Source organism: Carcharodon carcharias, chromosome 9 (assembly GCF_017639515.1).
Source record: "Carcharodon carcharias isolate sCarCar2 chromosome 9, sCarCar2.pri, whole genome shotgun sequence".
NCBI lineage: Eukaryota > Metazoa > Chordata > Chondrichthyes > Lamniformes > Lamnidae > Carcharodon > Carcharodon carcharias.
This window is the reverse complement of record NC_054475.1, coordinates 55760908-55784101: the sequence shown is the minus strand read 5'-3', so window position 1 is coordinate 55784101 and position 23194 is coordinate 55760908.

Below are 23194 nucleotides of genomic sequence, written 5' to 3'. Positions count from 1 at the left end.
ACCCTCAAATTCTCTCTCGCCCATCACCCTCACACTCTCTCTCCCTCCATCACCCTCAAACTCTCTCTCCCTCCATCACCCTCACACTCTCTCTCCCCGATCGCCCTCACACTCTCTCTCCCCCATCACCCTCACTTTCTCTTTTGTGCACATCAACCTCACACTCTCTCCCACCATCACCTTCATACTCTCTCCCCCATCGCCCTCACACTCTCTCTCCACCTTCACCCTCACACTCTCTCTTGCCCCATCACCCTCACACTCTCTCCCCCGATGACCTTCATACTATCTAACACATCACCCTGACACTCTCTCTCCCACATCACCCTCACACTCTCTCCCCCCATCACCCTCACACTATCTCTCCCCATCACCCTCACATTCTCTCTCCCCCATCACCCTCACAATCTCTCTCCCATCACCCTCACACTCTCTCTCCCCATCTCCTTCACACTCTCTCTCACCCATCACCCTCACACTCTCTCTCCCCCAGCACCCTCAAACTCTCTCTCCTCCATCACCTTCACACTCTCTCCCCATCACCCTCACGCTCTCTCTACCCTATCACCCTCACACTCTCTCTCCCCGCATCAGCTTCACTCTCCCTCCCCATCACCCTCACACACTCACCCCCCATCAAACTCACACTCGCTCTCCCACATCACCCTCACACTCTCTCTCCCCCCATCACCCTCAAACTCTATCTCCCATCACCCTCACACTCACTCTCCCCATCACCCTCACACTCTCTCTTGCCCCATCACCCTCAGACACTCTCCCCCATCACCATCATACTCTCTCCCCATCACCTTCACACACTCTCTCCCACATCACCCTCACACTCTCTCCCCATCACCCTCACACTATCTCTCCCCATCACCCTCACACTCTCTCTCCCCCATCAACCTCACACTCTCTCCCACAACTGTCTCACACTCACTCTCCCCCATCACCCTCACACTCTCTCTCCCACATTACCCTCACAATCGCTCTCCCCCATTACCCTCAAATTATCTCTCCCCATCACACTCAAACTCTATCTCCCCCCATCAACCTCACACACTCTCACACTCATTACCCTCACACTACGTCGCCCCCATCACCTTCACACTCTCTCACCCATCACTCTCACACTCTCGCTGTCACCATCATCCTCGCACACTCTCTCCCCCCATCATCCTCACACACTCTCTCTCCCCCATCACCCTCACAGTCTTTCTCACCCATCATCCTCACACTCTCTCTCCACCATCAACCTCACACTCTCTCACCCCCCATCACCCTCACACTCACTCACCCAACACCCTCACGCTCTCCCTCCCCCCATCCCCCTCACACTCTCTCTTCCCCCATCACCCTCAAATTCTCTCTCCCCCATCACCCTCACACTCTCTCTCCCTCCATCACCCTCAAACTCTCTCTCCCTCCATCACCCTCACACTCTCTCTCCCGCCATCATGCTCAGACTCTCTCTCCCATTTCACCCTCACAATCTCTCCCCCCATCTGCTTCACTGTCTCTCCCCCATCACCCTCACACACACTCCCCCCATCACCCTCACACTTTCTCTCCCCCAACACCCTCACAATCTCTCTCCCCAATCACCCTCAAACTCTCTCCCCGATCACCCTCACACTCTTTCTCCCCCATCACTCTCACATTCTCTTCTGAGCACATCAACCTCACACTCACTCCCCCCATCACCTTCATACTCTCTCCCCATCACCCTCACACTCTCTCTCCGCCATCACCCTCACACTCTCTCCCCATCACCCTCACACTCTCTCTCCCCCTTCACCCTCACACTCTCTCTTGCCACATCACCCTCACACTCTCTCCCCCGATGACCTTCCTACTATCTAACACATCACCCTGACACTCTCTCTCCCCCATCCCCCTCACACTCTCTCCCCCATCATCCTCACACACTCTCTCCCCACATCACCTTAACACTCTCTCACCCTCCATCACAATCACACTCTCTCTCCCCATCACCTTCACACTCTCTCCCCATCACCCTCACACTCTCTCTCCCACCATCACCCTCACAATCTCCCTCCCCCATCACCCTCACACTCTCTCTTGCCACATCACCCTCACACTCTCTCCCCCGATGACCTTCCTACTATCTAACACATCACCCTGACACTCTCTCTCCCCATCACCTTCACACTCTCTCCCCATCACCCTCACACTCTCTCTCCCACCATCACCCTCACAATCTCCCTCCCCCATCACCCTCACACTCTCTCTCCCCCCATCACCCTCACATTCTCTCCCCCCATCATACTCACTCTCTCCCTCCCCCATCAACCTCAAACTCTCCCTCCCCCATCACCATCACATTCTCTCCCCCCGATCACCCTCACACACTCTCTCCCCCCATCACCCTCACACACTCTCCCCCCATCAACTTCACACTCTCTCTCCACCCATCACCCTCACACTCTCTGCCCCCATCATCCTCACACAAACTCTCCCCCATCACCTTCAAAGTCTCTCTCTCCCCATCATCCTCACACTCTCTCTCCCCAATCACCCTCACTCTCTCTCCCCCCATCACACTCACATTCTCTCCCCCCATCATCCTCACTCTGTCTCTCCCCCATCAACCTCAAACTCTCCCACCCCCATCACCATCACATTCTCTCTCCCCGATCACCTCACACTCTCTCTCCCCCATCACCCTCACACTCTCTCACCCCCATCACCCTCACACTCTCTCTTGACCCATCACCCTCACACTCTCTCACTCCCATCACCCTCACACTCGCTCTCCCACAGCACCCTCACACTCTCTCTTGACCCATCACCCTCACACTCTCTCACCCCATCACCCTCACCCTCGCTCTCCCACAGCACCCTCACACTCTCTCTTCCTCATTACCCTCACACTCTCTCTCCCACATCTCCCTCACATTCTCTCTCCCACATCACCCTCAAACTCTCTCCCCATCACACTCACACTCACTCACCCCCATCACCCTCACACTCTCTCTCCCCATCAAACTCACACTCGCTCTCCCACATCACACTAACACTCTCTCTCCCACATCACCCTCAAACTCTCTCTTGCCCCATCACCCTCAGACTCTCTCCCCGATCACCTTCATACACTCTCCACCATCACCCTCACACTCTCTCTCCCCAATCACACTCACACTCTCTCTCCCCCATCACCCTCACACACTCTCTCCCCCCATCAACCTCACACTCTCTCTTGCCCCATCACCCTCAGACTCGCTCTCCCCATCACCTTCATACTCTCTCCCACATCACACTCACACTCTCTCCCCCCAGCATGCTCACACTATCTCCCCACATCACTCTCACACTCTCGCTCCCACCTCACCCTCACACTCTATCCCACATCTCCCTCACACACTCTCTCACCCATCACCCTCACACTCTCTCGCCCCCATTACCCTCATACTCTCTCTCCCCCATTACCCTCACACACTCTCTACCCATAACCTTCACACTCTCTACCCCATCAAACTCACACTCGATCGCCCACATCACCCTCACTCTCTCTCCCCATCACCCTCAAACTCTCTCCCCCATCACGCTCACACTCACACTCCCCCATCAACCTCACACTCCCTCTTGCCCCATCACCCTCAGACACACTCCCCCATCACCTTCATACTTTCTCTCCCATCACCCTCACACACACACTCCCACATCACCCTCACACTCTCTCCACCATCACCCTCGCACTATCTCTCCCCATCACCCTCACACTCTCTCCAAAATCTCTCTCACACTCTCTTTCCCCATCACCCTCACATTCTCTCTCCCACATCACCCTCACACTCTCTCCCCATCACCCTCACACTATCTCTCCCCATCACCCTCACACTCTCTCTCCCCCATCAACCTCACACTCTCTCCCACAACTGTCTCACACTCACTCTCCCCCATCACCCTCACACTCTCTCTCCCACATTACCCTCACAATCGCTCTCCCCATTACCCTCAAATTATCTCTCCCCATCACACTCAAACTCTATCTCCCCCCATCAACCTCACACACTCTCACACTCATTACCCTCACACTACGTCGCCCCCATCACCTTCACACTCTCTCACCCATCACTCTCACACTCTCGCTGTCCCCATCATCCTCGCACACTCTCTCCCCCCATCATCCTCACACACTCTCTCTCCCCCATCACCCTCACAGTCTTTCTCACCCATCATCCTCACACTCTCTCTCCACCATCAACCTCACACTCTCTCACCCCACATCATCCTCACACTCACTCACCCAACACCCTCACGCTCTCCCTCCCCCCATCCCCCTCACACTCTCTCTTCCCCCATCACCCTCAAATTCTCTCTCGCCCATCACCCTCACACTCTCTCTCCCTCCATCACCCTCAAACTCTCTCTCCCTCCATCACCCTCACACTCTCTCTCCCCGATCGCCCTCACACTCTCTCTCCCCCATCACCCTCACTTTCTCTTTTGTGCACATCAACCTCACACTCTCTCCCACCATCACCTTCATACTCTCTCCCCCATCGCCCTCACACTCTCTCTCCACCTTCACCCTCACACTCTCTCTTGCCCCATCACCCTCACACTCTCTCCCCCGATGACCTTCATACTATCTAACACATCACCCTGACACTCTCTCTCCCACATCACCCTCACACTCTCTCCCCCCATCACCCTCACACTATCTCTCCCCATCACCCTCACATTCTCTCTCCCCCATCACCCTCACAATCTCTCTCCCATCACCCTCACACTCTCTCTCCCCATCTCCTTCACACTCTCTCTCACCCATCACCCTCACACTCTCTCTCCCCCAGCACCCTCAAACTCTCTCTCCTCCATCACCTTCACACTCTCTCCCCATCACCCTCACGCTCTCTCTACCCTATCACCCTCACACTCTCTCTCCCCGCATCAGCTTCACTCTCCCTCCCCATCACCCTCACACACTCACCCCCCATCAAACTCACACTCGCTCTCCCACATCACCCTCACACTCTCTCTCCCCCATCACCCTCAAACTCTATCTCCCATCACCCTCACACTCACTCTCCCCATCACCCTCACACTCTCTCTTGCCCCATCACCCTCAGACACTCTCCCCCATCACCATCATACTCTCTCCCCATCACCTTCACACACTCTCTCCCACATCACCCTCACACTCTCTCCCCATCACCCTCACACTATCTCTCCCCATCACCCTCACACTCTCTCTCCCCCATCAACCTCACACTCTCTCCCACAACTGTCTCACACTCACTCTCCCCCATCACCCTCACACTCTCTCTCCCACATTACCCTCACAATCGCTCTCCCCATTACCCTCAAATTATCTCTCCCCATCACACTCAAACTCTATCTCCCCCCATCAACCTCACACACTCTCACACTCATTACCCTCACACTACGTCGCCCCCATCACCTTCACACTCTCTCACCCATCACTCTCACACTCTCGCTGTCACCATCATCCTCGCACACTCTCTCCCCCCATCATCCTCACACACTCTCTCTCCCCCATCACCCTCACAGTCTTTCTCACCCATCATCCTCACACTCTCTCTCCACCATCAACCTCACACTCTCTCACCCCCCATCACCCTCACACTCACTCACCCAACACCCTCACGCTCTCCCTCCCCCCATCCCCCTCACACTCTCTCTTCCCCCATCACCCTCAAATTCTCTCTCCCCCATCACCCTCACACTCTCTCTCCCTCCATCACCCTCAAACTCTCTCTCCCTCCATCACCCTCACACTCTCTCTCCCGCCATCATGCTCAGACTCTCTCTCCCATTTCACCCTCACAATCTCTCCCCCCATCTGCTTCACTGTCTCTCCCCCATCACCCTCACACACACTCCCCCCATCACCCTCACACTTTCTCTCCCCCAACACCCTCACAATCTCTCTCCCCAATCACCCTCAAACTCTCTCCCCGATCACCCTCACACTCTTTCTCCCCCATCACTCTCACATTCTCTTCTGAGCACATCAACCTCACACTCACTCCCCCCATCACCTTCATACTCTCTCCCCATCACCCTCACACTCTCTCTCCGCCATCACCCTCACACTCTCTCCCCATCACCCTCACACTCTCTCTCCCCCTTCACCCTCACACTCTCTCTTGCCACATCACCCTCACACTCTCTCCCCCGATGACCTTCCTACTATCTAACACATCACCCTGACACTCTCTCTCCCCCATCCCCCTCACACTCTCTCCCCCATCATCCTCACACACTCTCTCCCCACATCACCTTAACACTCTCTCACCCTCCATCACAATCACACTCTCTCTCCCCATCACCTTCACACTCTCTCCCCATCACCCTCACACTCTCTCTCCCACCATCACCCTCACAATCTCCCTCCCCCATCACCCTCACACTCTCTCTTGCCACATCACCCTCACACTCTCTCCCCCGATGACCTTCCTACTATCTAACACATCACCCTGACACTCTCTCTCCCCATCACCTTCACACTCTCTCCCCATCACCCTCACACTCTCTCTCCCACCATCACCCTCACAATCTCCCTCCCCCATCACCCTCACACTCTCTCTCCCCCCATCACCCTCACATTCTCTCCCCCCATCATACTCACTCTCTCCCTCCCCCATCAACCTCAAACTCTCCCTCCCCCATCACCATCACATTCTCTCCCCCCGATCACCCTCACACACTCTCTCCCCCCATCACCCTCACACACTCTCCCCCCATCAACTTCACACTCTCTCTCCACCCATCACCCTCACACTCTCTGCCCCCATCATCCTCACACAAACTCTCCCCCATCACCTTCAAAGTCTCTCTCTCCCCATCATCCTCACACTCTCTCTCCCCAATCACCCTCACTCTCTCTCCCCCCATCACACTCACATTCTCTCCCCCCATCATCCTCACTCTGTCTCTCCCCCATCAACCTCAAACTCTCCCACCCCCATCACCATCACATTCTCTCTCCCCGATCACCCTCACACTCTCTCTCCCCCATCACCCTCACACTCTCTCACCCCCATCACCCTCACACTCTCTCTTGACCCATCACCCTCACACTCTCTCACTCCCATCACCCTCACACTCGCTCTCCCACAGCACCCTCACACTCTCTCTTGACCCATCACCCTCACACTCTCTCACCCCATCACCCTCACCCTCGCTCTCCCACAGCACCCTCACACTCTCTCTTCCTCATTACCCTCACACTCTCTCTCCCACATCTCCCTCACATTCTCTCTCCCACATCACCCTCAAACTCTCTCCCCATCACACTCACACTCACTCACCCCCATCACCCTCACACTCTCTCTCCCCATCAAACTCACACTCGCTCTCCCACATCACACTAACACTCTCTCTCCCACATCACCCTCAAACTCTCTCTTGCCCCATCACCCTCAGACTCTCTCCCCGATCACCTTCATACACTCTCCACCATCACCCTCACACTCTCTCTCCCCAATCACACTCACACTCTCTCTCCCCCATCACCCTCACACACTCTCTCCCCCCATCAACCTCACACTCTCTCTTGCCCCATCACCCTCAGACTCGCTCTCCCCATCACCTTCATACTCTCTCCCACATCACACTCACACTCTCTCCCCCCAGCATGCTCACACTATCTCCCCACATCACTCTCACACTCTCGCTCCCACCTCACCCTCACACTCTATCCCACATCTCCCTCACACACTCTCTCACCCATCACCCTCACACTCTCTCGCCCCCATTACCCTCATACTCTCTCTCCCCCATTACCCTCACACACTCTCTACCCATAACCTTCACACTCTCTACCCCATCAAACTCACACTCGATCGCCCACATCACCCTCACTCTCTCTCCCCATCACCCTCAAACTCTCTCCCCCATCACGCTCACACTCACACTCCCCCATCAACCTCACACTCCCTCTTGCCCCATCACCCTCAGACACACTCCCCCATCACCTTCATACTTTCTCTCCCATCACCCTCACACACACACTCCCACATCACCCTCACACTCTCTCCACCATCACCCTCGCACTATCTCTCCCCATCACCCTCACACTCTCTCCAAAATCTCTCTCACACTCTCTTTCCCCATCACCCTCACATTCTCTCTCCCCATCACCCTCACACTCTCTCTCCCCCATTACCCTCACACTTTCTCTCCCCACCACCCTCACACACTCTCTCCCCCCATCACCCTCACACTCTCTCTCCACCATCAACTTCACACTCTCTATCTCCCCATCATCCTCACGCTCTCTCCCCCCATCACCCTCAGACTCTCTCTCCCCCATCACCCTCACACTCTCTAACCCACCTCACCCTCACACACTCTCTCCACCCCATCACCCTCACACTCTCTCTCCCCCATCACCCTCACACTCTCTCTCCCCCATCAACCTCAAACTCCCTCTCCCCCATCACCCTCATGCTGACCCGCACCCCATCACCCTCACACTCTCTCTCCCCCATCACCCTCACATTCTCTCTCCCCATTACCCTCACAATCACTCTCCCCATCACACACACTCTCCCCATCACCCTCACACTCTCTCCCCCCCATCACCCTCACACTCTCTCTTGCCCCATCACCCTCAAAGTCTCTCCCCCCATCATCTTCATACTCTCTCCCCCATCACCGTCAAACTCTCTCTCCCCATCACCCTCACATTCTCTCTCCCCCATCACCATCACACTCTCTCTCCCCATTACCCTCACATTCACCCTCCCCCATCACCCTCACACTCTCTCCTTCATCATCATCACACACTATCTCCCCCCATCACCTTCAGACTCTCTCTCTCCCCATCATCCTCACACTCTCTCTCCCCCCATCACCCTCACACTCTCTCTCCCCCATCACCCTCACACACTCTCTCCCCATCACCCTCACACTCTCCCTCCCCTATCAAACTCACACTCGCTCTCCCAAATCACCCTCACACTTTCTATCCCCTATCACGTTCAAACTGTCTCCCCCATCACCCTCAATCTCTCTCTCCCCCATCACGCTCACACTCTCTCTCCCCCATTACCCTCACACTCTCTCTCTCCCATTACCCTCACATTATCTCTCCCCATCAGCCTCACAATCTCTCTCCCCCATCACCCTCACACTCTCTCTCCCCCATTACCCTCACACAGTCTCTACCCATAACCTTCACACTCACACTCGCTCTCCCAAATCACCCTCACACTTTCTATCTCCCATCACGTTCATCACTCTCTCCTTCATCATCCTCACACCCTCTCTGCCCCCATCACCCTCACTCTCTCTCCCCATCATCCTCACACCATCTCTGCCCCCATCACCCTCACACTCTCTCCCCCATCACCTTCACACTCTCTCCCAATCACCCTCACACTCTCTCTCCCCCATCAACCTCACACTCTCCCTCCCCCCTCACCCTCACACTCTCTTTCCCCCATCACCCTCACACTCTCTCCCTCATCATCCTCACACACTCTCTCCCCCATCATCCTCAAACTCCCTCACCCCTTCACCCTCACACTCTCTCGCCCCCATCACCCTCAGACTCTCTCCCCCCATCACATTCACACTCTGTCCCCCATCACCCTCACACTCTCTGTCCCCATCATCCTCACTCTCTCTCTCCCCCATCATCCTCACACACTCTCTCCACCCATCACCTTCAATTTCTCTCTCTCCCCATCATCCTCACACTCTCTCTCCCCCAATCACCCTCACACTCTCTCCACCATCACCCTCACACTCTCTGTCCCCATCATCCTCACTCTCTCTCTCCCCCATCATCCTCACACACTCTCTCCACCCATCACCTTCAATTTCTCTCTCTCCCCATCACCCTCACACTCTCTCTTGCCCCATCAACCTCACACTCTCTCCCCCGATGACCTTCATACTATCTAACACATCACCCTGACACTCTCTCTCCCACATCACCCTCACACTCTCTCCCCCATCACCCTCACACTATCTCACCCCATCACCCTCACATTCCCTCTCCCCCATCACCCTCACAATCTCTCTCCCATCACCCTCACACTCTCTCTCCCCATTTCCTTCACACTCTCTCTCACCCATCACCCTCACACTCTCTCTTCCCCAGCACCCTCAAACTCTCTCTCCCCCATCACCTTCACACTCTATCCCCATCACCCTCACACTCACTCTCCCCATCACCCTCACACTCTCTCTTGTCCCATCACCCTCAGACTCTCTCCCCCCAACTGCTTCACTGTCTCTGCCCCATCACCCTCACACACACTCCCCCCATCACCCTCACACTTTCACTCCCCCAGCACCCTCACAATCTCTCTCCCCAATCACCCTCAAATTCTCTCCCCGATCACCCTCACACTCACTCCCCCCATCACCTTCATACTCTCTCCCCATCACCCTCACACTCTCTTCCCCGATGACCTTCATACTATCTAACACATCACCCTGACACTCTCTCTCCCACATCACCCTCACACTCTCTCCCCCATCACCCTCACACTATCTCTCCCCATCACCCTCACACTCTCTCCCCCATCACCCTCACACTCTCTCTCCCCCATCACCCTGACACTCTCTCTCCCACATCACCCTCACACTCTCTCCCCCATCACCCTCACACTCTCTCTCCCCATCACCCTCACATTCTCTCTCCCCCATCAACCTCACAATCTCTCACCCATCACCCTCACACTCTCTCTCCCCAGCACCCTCAAACTCTCTCTCCCCCATCACCTTCACACTCTATCCCCCATCACCCTCACACTCACTCTCCCCATCACCCTCACACTCTCTCTTGCCCCATCACCCTCAGACTCTCTCCCCCATCACCATCATACTCTCTCCCCATCACCTTCACACACTCTCTCCCACATCACCCTCACACTCTCTCTCCCAACTCTCTCACACTCTCTCTACCCATCACCCTCACACTCTCTCTCCCCCATTACCCTCACACTCACTCTCCCCCATTACCCTCAAATTATCTCTTCCCCATATCTCCCCCCATCACCCTCACACACTCTCACACCCATTACCCTCACACTACGTCGTCCCCTTCACCCTCACAATCTCTCCCCCCATCACCTTCACACTCTCTCACCCATCACTTCAGCCTCTCGCTGTCCCCATCATCTTCGCACACTCTCTATCCCCCATCACCCTCACAGTCTCTCTCACCCATCATCCTCACACTCTCTCTCCACCATCAACCTCACACTCTCTCACCCCCATCACCCTCACTCTCACTCCCCCAACACCCTCACGCTCTCCCTCCCCCATCACCCTCACACTCTCTCTTCCCCCATCACCCTCAAATTCTCTCTCCCCACATCACCCTCACACTCTCTCTCCCCTCATCACCCTCAAACTCTCTCTCCCTCCATCACCCTCACACTCTCTCTCCCGCCATCATGCTCAGACTCTCTCTCCCCCATCACCCTCACAATCTCTTCCCCCAAATGCTTCACTGTCTCTCCCCCATCACTCTCACACACACTCCCCCTATCACCCTCACACTTTCTCTCCCCCAGCACCCTCACAATCTCTCTCCCCAATCACCCTCACACTCTCTCTACCCTATCACCCTCACACTCTCTCTCCCCGCATTAGCTTCACTCTCCCTCCCCATCACCCTCACACACTCTCCCCCCATCAAACTCACACTCGGTCTCCCACATCACCCTCACACACTCTCTCCCCCAACACCCTCAAACTCTATCCCCATCACCCTCACACTCACTCTCCCCTTCACCCTCACACTCTCTCTTGCCCCATCACCCTCACACTCTCTCCCCTGATGACCTTCATACTATCTAACACATCACCCTGACACTCTCCCTCCCACATGACCCTGACACTCTCTCCCCCCATCACCCTCACACTATCTCTCCCCATCACCCTCACACTCTCTCTCCCCCATCACCCTGACACTCTCCCTCCCACATCACCCTGACACTCTCTCCCCCCATCACCCTCACACTATCTCTCCCCATCACCCTCACATTCTCTCTCCCCCATCACCCTCACAATCTCTCTCCCATCACCCTCACACTCTCTCTCCCCATCTCCTTCACACTCTCTCTCACCTATCACCCTTACACTCTCTCTCCCTCAGCACCCTCAAACTCTCTCTCCCCAATCACATTCACACTCTCTCTACCCTATCACCCTCACATTCTCTCTCCCCGCATCAGCTTCACTCTCCCTCCCCATGACCCTCACACACTCTCCCCCCATCAAACTCACACTCACTCTCCCCATCACACTCACACTTTCTCTTGCCCCATCACCCTCAGACTCTCTCCCCCATCACCATCCTACTCTCTCCCCATCACCTTCACACACTCTCTCCCACATCACCCTCACAATCTCTCCCCATCACTCTCACACTATCTCTCCCCATCACCCTCACACACTCTCCCCCATCATCCTCACACTCTCTCCCCCAACTCTCTCACACTATCTCTCCCCATCACCCTCACACTCTCTCTCCCCCATTACCCTCACATTCACTCTCCCCCATTACCCTCAAATTATCTCTTCCCCATCCCACTCAATTTCTATCTCCCCCCATCACCCTCACACACTCTCACACCCATTACCCTCACACTACGTCGCCCCCATCACCCTCACACTCTCTCCCCCCATCACCTTGACACTCTCTCACCCATCACTCTCACACTCTCGCTGTCCACATCATCTTCGCACACTCTCTCCCCCCATCATCCTCACACACTCTCTCTCCCCCATCACCCTCACAGTCTCTCTCACCCATCATCCTCACACTCTCTCTCCCCCATCAACCTCACACTCTCTCACCCCCATCACCCTCACACTCACACCCCCAACACCCTCAGGCTCTCCCTCCCCCATCACCATCATACTCTCTCTTCCCCCATCACCCTCAAATTATCTCTCCCTCATCACCCTCACACTCTCTCTCCCCCCATCACCCTCAAACTCTCTCTCCCTCCATCACCCTCACACTCTCTCTCCCCCAGCATCCTCAAACTCTCTCTCCCACATCACCTTCACACTCTCTCCCCCATCACCCTCACACTCTCTCTACCCTATCACCCTCACACTCTCTCTCCCCGCATCAGCTTCACTCTCCCTCCCCATCACCCTCACACACTCTCCACCCATCAAACTCACACTCGCTCTCCCACATCACCCTCACACACTCTCTCCCCCATCACCCTAAAACTCTATCCCCCATCACACTCACACTCACTCTCCCCATCACCCTCACACTCTCTCTTGCCCCATCACCCTCAGACTCTCTCCCCCATCACCATCATACTCTCTCCCCATCACCTTCACACACTCTCTCCCACATCACCCTCACACTCTCTCCCCATCACCCTCACACTATGTCTCCCCATCACCCTCACACTCTCTCTCCCCATCTCCTTCACACTCTCTCTCACCCATCAACCTCACACTCTCTCTCCCCCAGCACCCTCAAACTCTCTCTCCCCCATCACCTTCACACTCTCTCCCCCATCACCCTCACACTCTCTCTACCCTATCACCCTCACACTCTCTCTCCCCGCATCAGCTTCACTCTCCCTCCCCATCATCCTCACACACACTCCCCCTATCAAACTCACACTCACTCTCCCCATCACCCTCACACTCTCTCTTGCCCCATCACCCTCAGACTCTCTCCCCCATCACCATCATACTCTCTCCCCAACACCTTCACACACTCTCTCCCACATCACCCTCACACTCTCTCCCCATCACTCTCACACTATCTCTCCCCATCACCCTCAGACTCTCTCTCCCCCATCAACCTCACTCTCTCCCCCAACTCTCTCACACTCTCTCTCCCCATCACCCTCACACTCTCTCTCCCCCATTACCCTCACACTCGCTCTCCCCATTACCCTCAAATTATCTCTTCCCCATCACACTCAATTTCTATCTCCCCCATCACCCTCACACACTCTCACACCCATTACCCTCACACTACGTCACCCCCATCACCCTCACACTCTCTCCCCCCATCACCTTGACACTCTCTCACCCATCACTCTCACACTCTCGCTGTCCACATCATCCTCGCACACTCTCTCCCCCCATCATCTTCACACACTCTCTCTCCCCCATCACCCTCACAGTCTTTCTCACCCATCAACCTCACACTCTCTCTCCCCCATCAACCTCACACTCTCTCACCCCCATCAACCTCACACTCACTCCCCCAACACCCTCACGCTCTCCCTCCCCCCATCACCCTCATACTCTCTCTTCCCCCATCACCCTCAAATTCTCTCTCCCCCCATCACCCTCACACTCTCTCTCCCCCATCACCCTCAAACTCTCTCTCCCTCCATCACCCTCACACTCTCTCTCCCCCAGCACCCTCAAACTCTCTCTCCCCCATCACCTTCACACTCTCTCCCCCATCACCCTCACTCTCTCTCTACCCTATCACCCTCACACTCTCTCTCACCACATCAGCTTCACTCTCCCTCCCCATCACCCTCACACACTCTCCACCCATCAAACTCACACTCGCTCTCCCACATCACCCTCACACTCTCTCTCCCCCATCACCCTCAAACTCTATCCCCCATCACCCTCACACTCACTCTCCCCATCACCCTCACACTCTCTCTTGCCCCATCACCCTCAGACTCTCTCCCCCATCACCATCATACTCTCTCCCCATCACCTTCACACACTCTCTCCCACATCACCCTCACACCCTCTCCCCATCACCCTCACACTATCGCGCCCCATCACCCTCACACTCTCTCTCCCCATCTCCTTCACACTCACTCTCACCCATCACCCTCACACTCTCTCTCCCCCAGCACCCTCAAACTCTCTCTCCCCAATCACATTCACACTCTCTCTACCCTATCACCCTCACATTCTCTCTCCCCGCATCAGCTTCACTCTCCCTCCCCATGACCCTCACACACTCTCCCCCCATCAAACTCACACTCACTCTCCCCATCACACTCACACTCTCTCTTGCCCCATCACCCTCAGACTCTCTCCCCCATCACCATCCTACTCTCTCCCCATCACCTTCACACACTCTCTCCCACATCACCCTCACAATCTCTCCCCATCACTCTCACACTATCTCTCCCCATCACCCTCACACCCTCTCTCCCCCATCATTCTCACACTCTCTCCCCCAACTCTCTCACACTATCTCTCCCCATCACCCTCACACTCTCTCTCCCCCATTACCCTCACACTCACTCTCCCCATTACCCTCAAATTATCTCTTCCCCATCACACTCAATTTCTATCTCCCCCCATCACCCTCACACACTCTCACACCCATTACCCTCACACTACGTCACCCCCATCACCCTCACACTCTCTCCCCCCATCACCTTCACACTCTCTCACCCATCACTCTCACACTCTCGCTGTCCCCATCATCCTCGCACACTCTCTCTCCCCCATCACCCTCATAGGCTCTCTCACCCATCATCCTCACATTCTCTCTCCCCCATCAACCTCACACTCTCTCACCCCCCATCACCCTCACACTCGCTCCCCCAACACCCTCACGCTCTCCCTCCCCCATCACCCTCACACTCTGTCTTCCCCCATCACCCTCAAATTCTCTCTCCCCCATCACCCTCACACTCCCTCTCCCCCCATCACCCTCAAACTCTCTCTCCCTCCATCACCCTCACAATCTCTCCCCCATCTGCTTCTCTGTCTCTCCACCATCACCCTCACACACACTCCCCCCATCACACTCACACTTTCTCTCCCCCAGCACCCTCACAATCTCTCTCCCCAATCACCCTCAAACTCTCTCCCCGATCACCCTCACACTCTCTCTCCCCCATCACCCTCACATTCTCTTTTGAGAACATCAACCTTCTACTCTCCCGCCCCACCACCTTCATACTCTCTCCCCATCACCCTCACACTCTCTCTCTGCCATCACCCTCACACTCTCTCCCCATCACCCTCACACTCTCTCTCCCCCTTCACCCTCACACTCTCTCTTGCCCCATCACCCTCACACTCTCTCCCCCGATGACCTTCATACTATCTAACACATCACCCTGACACTCTCTCTCCCACATCACCCTCACACTCTCTCCCCCCATCACCCTCACACTATCTCTCCCCATAACCCTCACATTCTCTCTCCCCCATCACCCTCACAATCTCTCTCCCATCACCCTCACACTCTGTCTCCCCATCTCCTTCACATTCTCTCTCACCCATCACCCTCACACTCTCTCCCCCCATCACCCTCACACTATCTCTCCCCATCACCCTCACATTCTCTCTCCCCCATCACCCTCACAATCTCTCTCCCATCACCCTCACACTCTGTCTCCCCATCTCCTACACATTCTCTCTCACCCATCACCCTCACACTCTCTCTCCCCCAGCACCCTCAAACTCTCTCTCCCCCATCACCTTCACACTCTCTCCCCCCATCACCCTCACACTCTCTCTACCCTATCACCCTCACTCTCCCTCTCCCCGCATCAGCTTCACTCTCCCTCCCACATCACCCTCACACACTCTCTCCCCATCACCCTCAAACTCTATCCCCATCACCCTCACACTCACTCTCCCCATCACCCTCACACTCTCTCTTGCCCCATCACCCTCACACTCTCTCTCCCCCATCACCCTCACTCTCTCCCCCAACTCTCTCACACTCTCTCTCCCCCATCACCCTCACAGTCTCTCTCCCCCATCACCTCACACTCTCTCTTCCTCATTGCCCTCACACTCTCTCTCCCCATCACCCTCACACACTATCTCCCCATCACACTCACACTATCTCTCTCCCCCATCACCCTCACAGTCTCTCCCCCCATCACCCTCACACTCTCTCTCCCGCCATCATGCTCAGACTCTCTCTCCCCCATCACCCTCACAATCTCTCCCCCCATCTGCTTCACTGTCGCTCCCCCATCACCCTCACACACACTCCCCCCATCACCCACACACTTTCTCTCCCCCAGCACCCACACAATCTCTCTCCCCAATCACCCTCAAATTCTCTCCCCGATCGCCCTCACAATCTCTCTCCCCATCACTCTCACTTTCTCTCTTGAGCACATCAACCTCACACTCTCTCCCCCCATCACCTTCATACTCTCTCCCCCATCGCCCTCACACTCTCTCTCCACCTTCACCCTCACACTCTCTCTTGCCCCATCACCCTCACACTCTCTCCCCCGATGACCTTCATACTATCTAACACATCACCCTGACACTCTCTCCCCCACATCACCCTCACAATCTCTCCCCCATCACCCTCACACTATCTCTCCCCATCACCCTCACATTCTCTCTCCCCCATCACCCTCACAATCTCTCTCCCATCACCCTCACACTCTCTCTCCCCATCTCCTTCACACTCTCACTCACCCATCACCCTCACACTCTCTCTCCCCCAGCACCCTCAAACTCTCTCTCCCCATCACCTTCACACTCTCTCCCCCAACACCCACACACTCTCTCTACCCTATCACCCTCACACTCTCTCTCCCCGCATCAGCTTCACTCTCCCTCCCCATCACACTCACACACTCTCTCCCCATCAAAATCACACTCGCTCTCCCACATCACCCTCACACTCTCTCTCCCCCATCACCCTCAAACTCTATCCCCCATCACCCTCACCCTCACTCTCCCCATTACCTTCACACTCTCTCTTGCCCCATCACCCTCAGACTCTCTCCCCCATCACCATCATACTCTCTCCCCATCACCCTCACACACTCTCTCCCACATCACCCTCACACTCTCTCCCCCAACTCTCTCACACTCTCTCTCCCCATCACCCTCACACTCTCTCTCCCCATTACACTCACACTCACTCTCCCCCATTACCCTCAAATTATCTCTTCCCCATCACACTCAAACTCTAACTCCCCCCATCACCCTCACACACTCTCGCACCCATTACCCTCACACTACGTCATCCCCTTCACCCTCACACTCTCTCCCCCCATCACCTTCACACTCTCTCACCCATCACTCAGCCTCTCGCTCTCCCCATCACCCTCACACACACCCCCCCCATCACCCTCACACTTTCTCTCCCCCAGCACCCTCACAATCTCTCTCCCCAATCACCCTCAAACTCTCTCCCCGATCACCCTCACACTCTCTCTCCCCCATCACCCGCACATTCTCTTTTGAGCACATCAACCTCACACTCACTCCCCCCATCACCTTCATACTCTCTCCCCATCACCCTCACACTCTCTCTCCGCCATCACCCTCACACTCTCTCCCCATCACCCTCACACTCTCTCTCCCCCTTCACCCTCACACTCTCTCTTGCCCCATCAACCTCACACTCTCTCCCCCGATGACCTTCATACTATCTAACACATCACCCTGACACTCTCTCTCCCACATCACCCTCACACTCTCTCCCCCATCACCCTCACACTATCTCTCCCCATCACCCTCACATTCCCTCTCCCCCATCACCCTCACAATCTCTCTTCCATCACCCTCACACTCTCTCTCCCCATTTCCTTCACACTCTCTCTCACCCATCACCCTCACACTCTCTCTTCCCCAGCACCCTCAAACTCTCTCTCCCCCATCACCTTCACACTCTATCCCCATCACCCTCACACTCACTCTCCCCATCACCCTCACACTCTCTCTTGTCCCATCACCCTCAGACTCTCTCCCCCCAACTGCTTCACTGTCTCTGCCCCATCACCCTCACACACACTCCCCCCATCACCCTCACACTTTCACTCCCCCCGCACCCTCACAATCTCTCTCCCCAATCACCCTCAAACTCTCTCCCCGATCACCCTCACACTCACTCCCCCCATCACCTTCATACTCTCTCCCCATCACCCTCACACTCTCTTCCCCGATGACCTTCATACTATCTAACACATCACCCTGACACTCTCTCTCCCACATCACCCTCACACTCTCTCTCCCCCATCACCCTGACACTATCTCTCCCCCATCACCCTCACACTCTCTCCCCCATCACCCTCACACTCTCTCTCCCCATCACCCTCACATTCTCTCTCCCCCATCAACCTCACAATCTCTCACCCATCACCCTCACACTCTCTCTCCCCAGCACCCTCAAACTCTCTCTCCCCCATCACCTTCACACTCTATCCCCCATCACCCTCACACTCACTCTCCCCATCATCCTCACACTCTCTCTTGCCCCATCACCCTCAGACTCTCTCCCCCATCACCATCATACTCTCTCCCCATCACCTTCACACACTCTCTCCCACATCACCCTCACACTCTCTCTCCCAACTCTCTCACACTCTCTCTACCCATCACCCTCACACTCTCTCTCCCCCATTACCCTCACACTCACTCTCCCCCATTACCCTCAAATTATCTCTTCCCCATATCTCCCCCCATCACCCTCACACACTCTCACACCCATTACCCTCACACTACGTCGTCCCCTTCACCCTCACAATCTCTCCCCCCATCACCTTCACACTCTCTCACCCATCACTTCAGCCTCTCGCTGTCCCCATCATCTTCGCACACTCTCTCCCCCCATCATCCTCACACACTCTCTATCCCCCATCACCCTCACAGTCTCTCTCACCCATCATCCTCACACTCTCTCTCCCCCATCAACCTCACACTCTCTCACCCCCATCACCCTCACACTCACTCCCCCAACACCCTCACGCTCTCCCTCCCCCATCACCCTCACACTCTCTCTTCCCCCATCACCCTCAAATTCTCTCTCCCCACATCACCCTCACACTCTCTCTCCCCTCATCACCCTCAAACTCTCTCTCTCTCCATCACCCTCACACTCTCTCTCCCGCCATCATGCTCAGACTCTCTCTCCCCCATCACCCCCACAATCTCTCCCCCCAAATGCTTCACTGTCTCTCCCCCATCACTCTCACACACACTCCCCCTATCACCCTCACACTTTCTCTCCCCCAGCACCCTCACAATCTCTCTCCCCAATCACCCTCACACTCTCTCTACCCTATCACCCTCACACTCTCTCTCCCCGCATTAGCTTCACTCTCCCTCCCCATCACCCTCACACACTCTCCCCCCATCAAACTCACACTCGGTCTCCCACATCACCCTCACACACTCTCTCCCCCAACACCCTCAAACTCTATCCCCATCACCCTCACACTCACTCTCCCCTTCACCCTCACACTCTCTCTTGCCCCATCACCCTCACACTCTCTCCCCTGATGACCTTCATACTATCTAACACATCACCCTGACACTCTCCCTCCCACATCACCCTGACACTCTCTCCCCCCATCACCCTCACACTATCTCTCCCCATCACCCTCACATTCTCTCTCCCCCATCACCCTCACAATCTCTCTCCCATCACCCTCACACTCTCTCTCCCCATCTCCTTCACACTCTCTCTCACCTATCACCCTTACACTCTCTCTCCCTCAGCACCCTCAAACTCTCTCTCCCCCATCACCTTCACACTCTCTCTACCCTATCACCCTCACACTCTCTCTCCCCGCATCAGCTTCACTCTCCCTCCCCATCACCCTCACACACTCTCTCCCCATCAAACTCACACTCGCTCTCCCACATCACCCTCACACTCTCTCTCCCCCATCACCTTCAAATTCTATCCCCCATCACCCTCACACTCACTCTCCCCATCACCCTCACACTCTCTCTTGCCCCATCACCCTCAGACTCTCTCCCCATCACCATCATACTCTCTCCCCATCACCTTCACACACTCTCTCCCACATCACCCTCACACTCTCTCCACATCACCCTCACACTATCTCTCCCCATCACCCTCACACTCTCTCTCCCCCATCACCCTCACACTCTCTCCCCCAACTCTCTCACACTCTCTCTCCCCATCACCCTCACACTCTTTCTCCCCCATTACCCTCACACTCGCTCTCCCCCATTACCCTCAAATTATCTCTTCCCCATCACACTCAAACTCTATCTCCCCCCATCACCCTCACACACGCTCACACCCATTACCCTCACACTACGTCGTCCCCTTCACCCTCACACTCTCTCGCCCCATCACCTTCACACTCTCTCACCCATCACTCTCACACTCTCGCTGTCCCCATCATCCTCGCACACTCTCTCCCCCTTCACCCTCACACTCTCTCTTGCCCCATCACCCTCACACTCTCTCCCCCGATGACCTTCATACTATCTAACACATCACCCTGACACTCTCTCTCCCACATCACCCTCACACTCTCTCCCCCCATCACCATCATACTCTCTCCCCATCACCTTCACACAATCACTCCCCATCACCCTCACACTCTCTCTCCCCGATCGCCCTCACACTCTCTCTCCCCCATCACCCTCACTTTCTCTTTTGAGCACATCAACCTCACACTCTCTCCCCCCATCACCTTCATACTCTCTCCCCCATCGCCCTCACACTCTCTCTCCACCTTCACCCTCACACTCTTTCTTGCCCCATCACCCTCACACTCTCTCCCCCGATGACCTTCATACTATCTAACACATCACCCTGACACTCTCTCTCCCACATCACCCTCACACTCTCTCCCCCCATCACCCTCACACTATCTCTCCCCATCACCCTCACATTCTCTCTCCCCCATCACCCTCACAATCTCTCTCCCATCACCCTCACACTCTCTCTCCCCATCTCCTTCACACTCTCTCTCACCCATCACCCTCACACTCTCTCTCCCCCAGCACCCTCAAACTCTCTCTCCTCCATCACCTTCACACTCTCTCCCCCATCACCCTCACGCTCTCTCTACCCTATCACCCTCATACTCTCTCTCCCCGCATCAGCTTCACTCTCCCTCCCCATCACCCTCACACACTCACCCCCCATCAAACTCACACTCGCTCTCCCACATCACCCTCACACTCTCTCTCCCCCATCACCCTCAAACTCTATCTCCCATCACCCTCACACTCACTCTCCCCATCACCCTCACACTCTCTCTTGCCCCATCACCCTCAGACTCTCTCCCCCATCACCATCATACTCTCTCCCCATCACCTTCACACACTCTCTCCCACATCACCCTCACACTCTCTCCCCATCACCCTCACACTATCTCTCCCCATCACCCTCACACTCTCTCTCCCCCATCAACCTCACACTCTCTCCCACAACTGTCTCACACTCACTCTCCCCCATCACCCTCACACTCTCTCTCCCACATTACCCTCACAATCGCTCTCCCCATTACCCTCAAATTATCTCTCCCCATCACACTCAAACTCTATCTCCCCCCATCAACCTCACACACTCTCACACTCATTACCCTCACACTACGTCGCCCCCATCACCTTCACACTCTCTCACCCATCACTCTCACACTCTCGCTGTCCCCATCATCCTTGCACACTCTCTCCCCCCATCATCCTCACACACTCTCTCTCCCCCATCACCCTCACACTCTCTCACCCCCCATCACCCTCACACTCGCTCCCCCAACACCCTCACGCTCTCCCTCCCCCATCACCCTCACACTCTGTCTTCCCCCATCACCCTCAAATTCTCTCTCCCCCATCACCCTCACACTCCCTCTCCCCCCATCACCCTCAAACTCTCTCTCCCTCCATCACCCTCACAATCTCTCCCCCATCTGCTTCTCTGTCTCTCCACCATCACCCTCACACACACTCCCCCCATCACACTCACACTTTCTCTCCCCCAGCACCCTCACAATCTCTCTCCCCAATCACCCTCAAACTCTCTCCCCGATCACCCTCACACTCTCTCTCCCCCATCACCCTCACATTCTCTTTTGAGAACATCAACCTTCTACTCTCCCGCCCCACCACCTTCATACTCTCTCCCCATCACCCTCACACTCTCTCTCTGCCATCACCCTCACACTCTCTCCCCATCACCCTCACACTCTCTCTCCCCCTTCACCCTCACACTCTCTCTTGCCCCATCACCCTCACACTCTCTCCCCCGATGACCTTCATACTATCTAACACATCACCCTGACACTCTCTCTCCCACATCACCCTCACACTCTCTCCCCCCATCACCCTCACACTATCTCTCCCCATAACCCTCACATTCTCTCTCCCCCATCACCCTCACAATCTCTCTCCCATCACCCTCACACTCTGTCTCCCCATCTCCTTCACATTCTCTCTCACCCATCACCCTCACACTCTCTCCCCCCATCACCCTCACACTATCTCTCCCCATCACCCTCACATTCTCTCTCCCCCATCACCC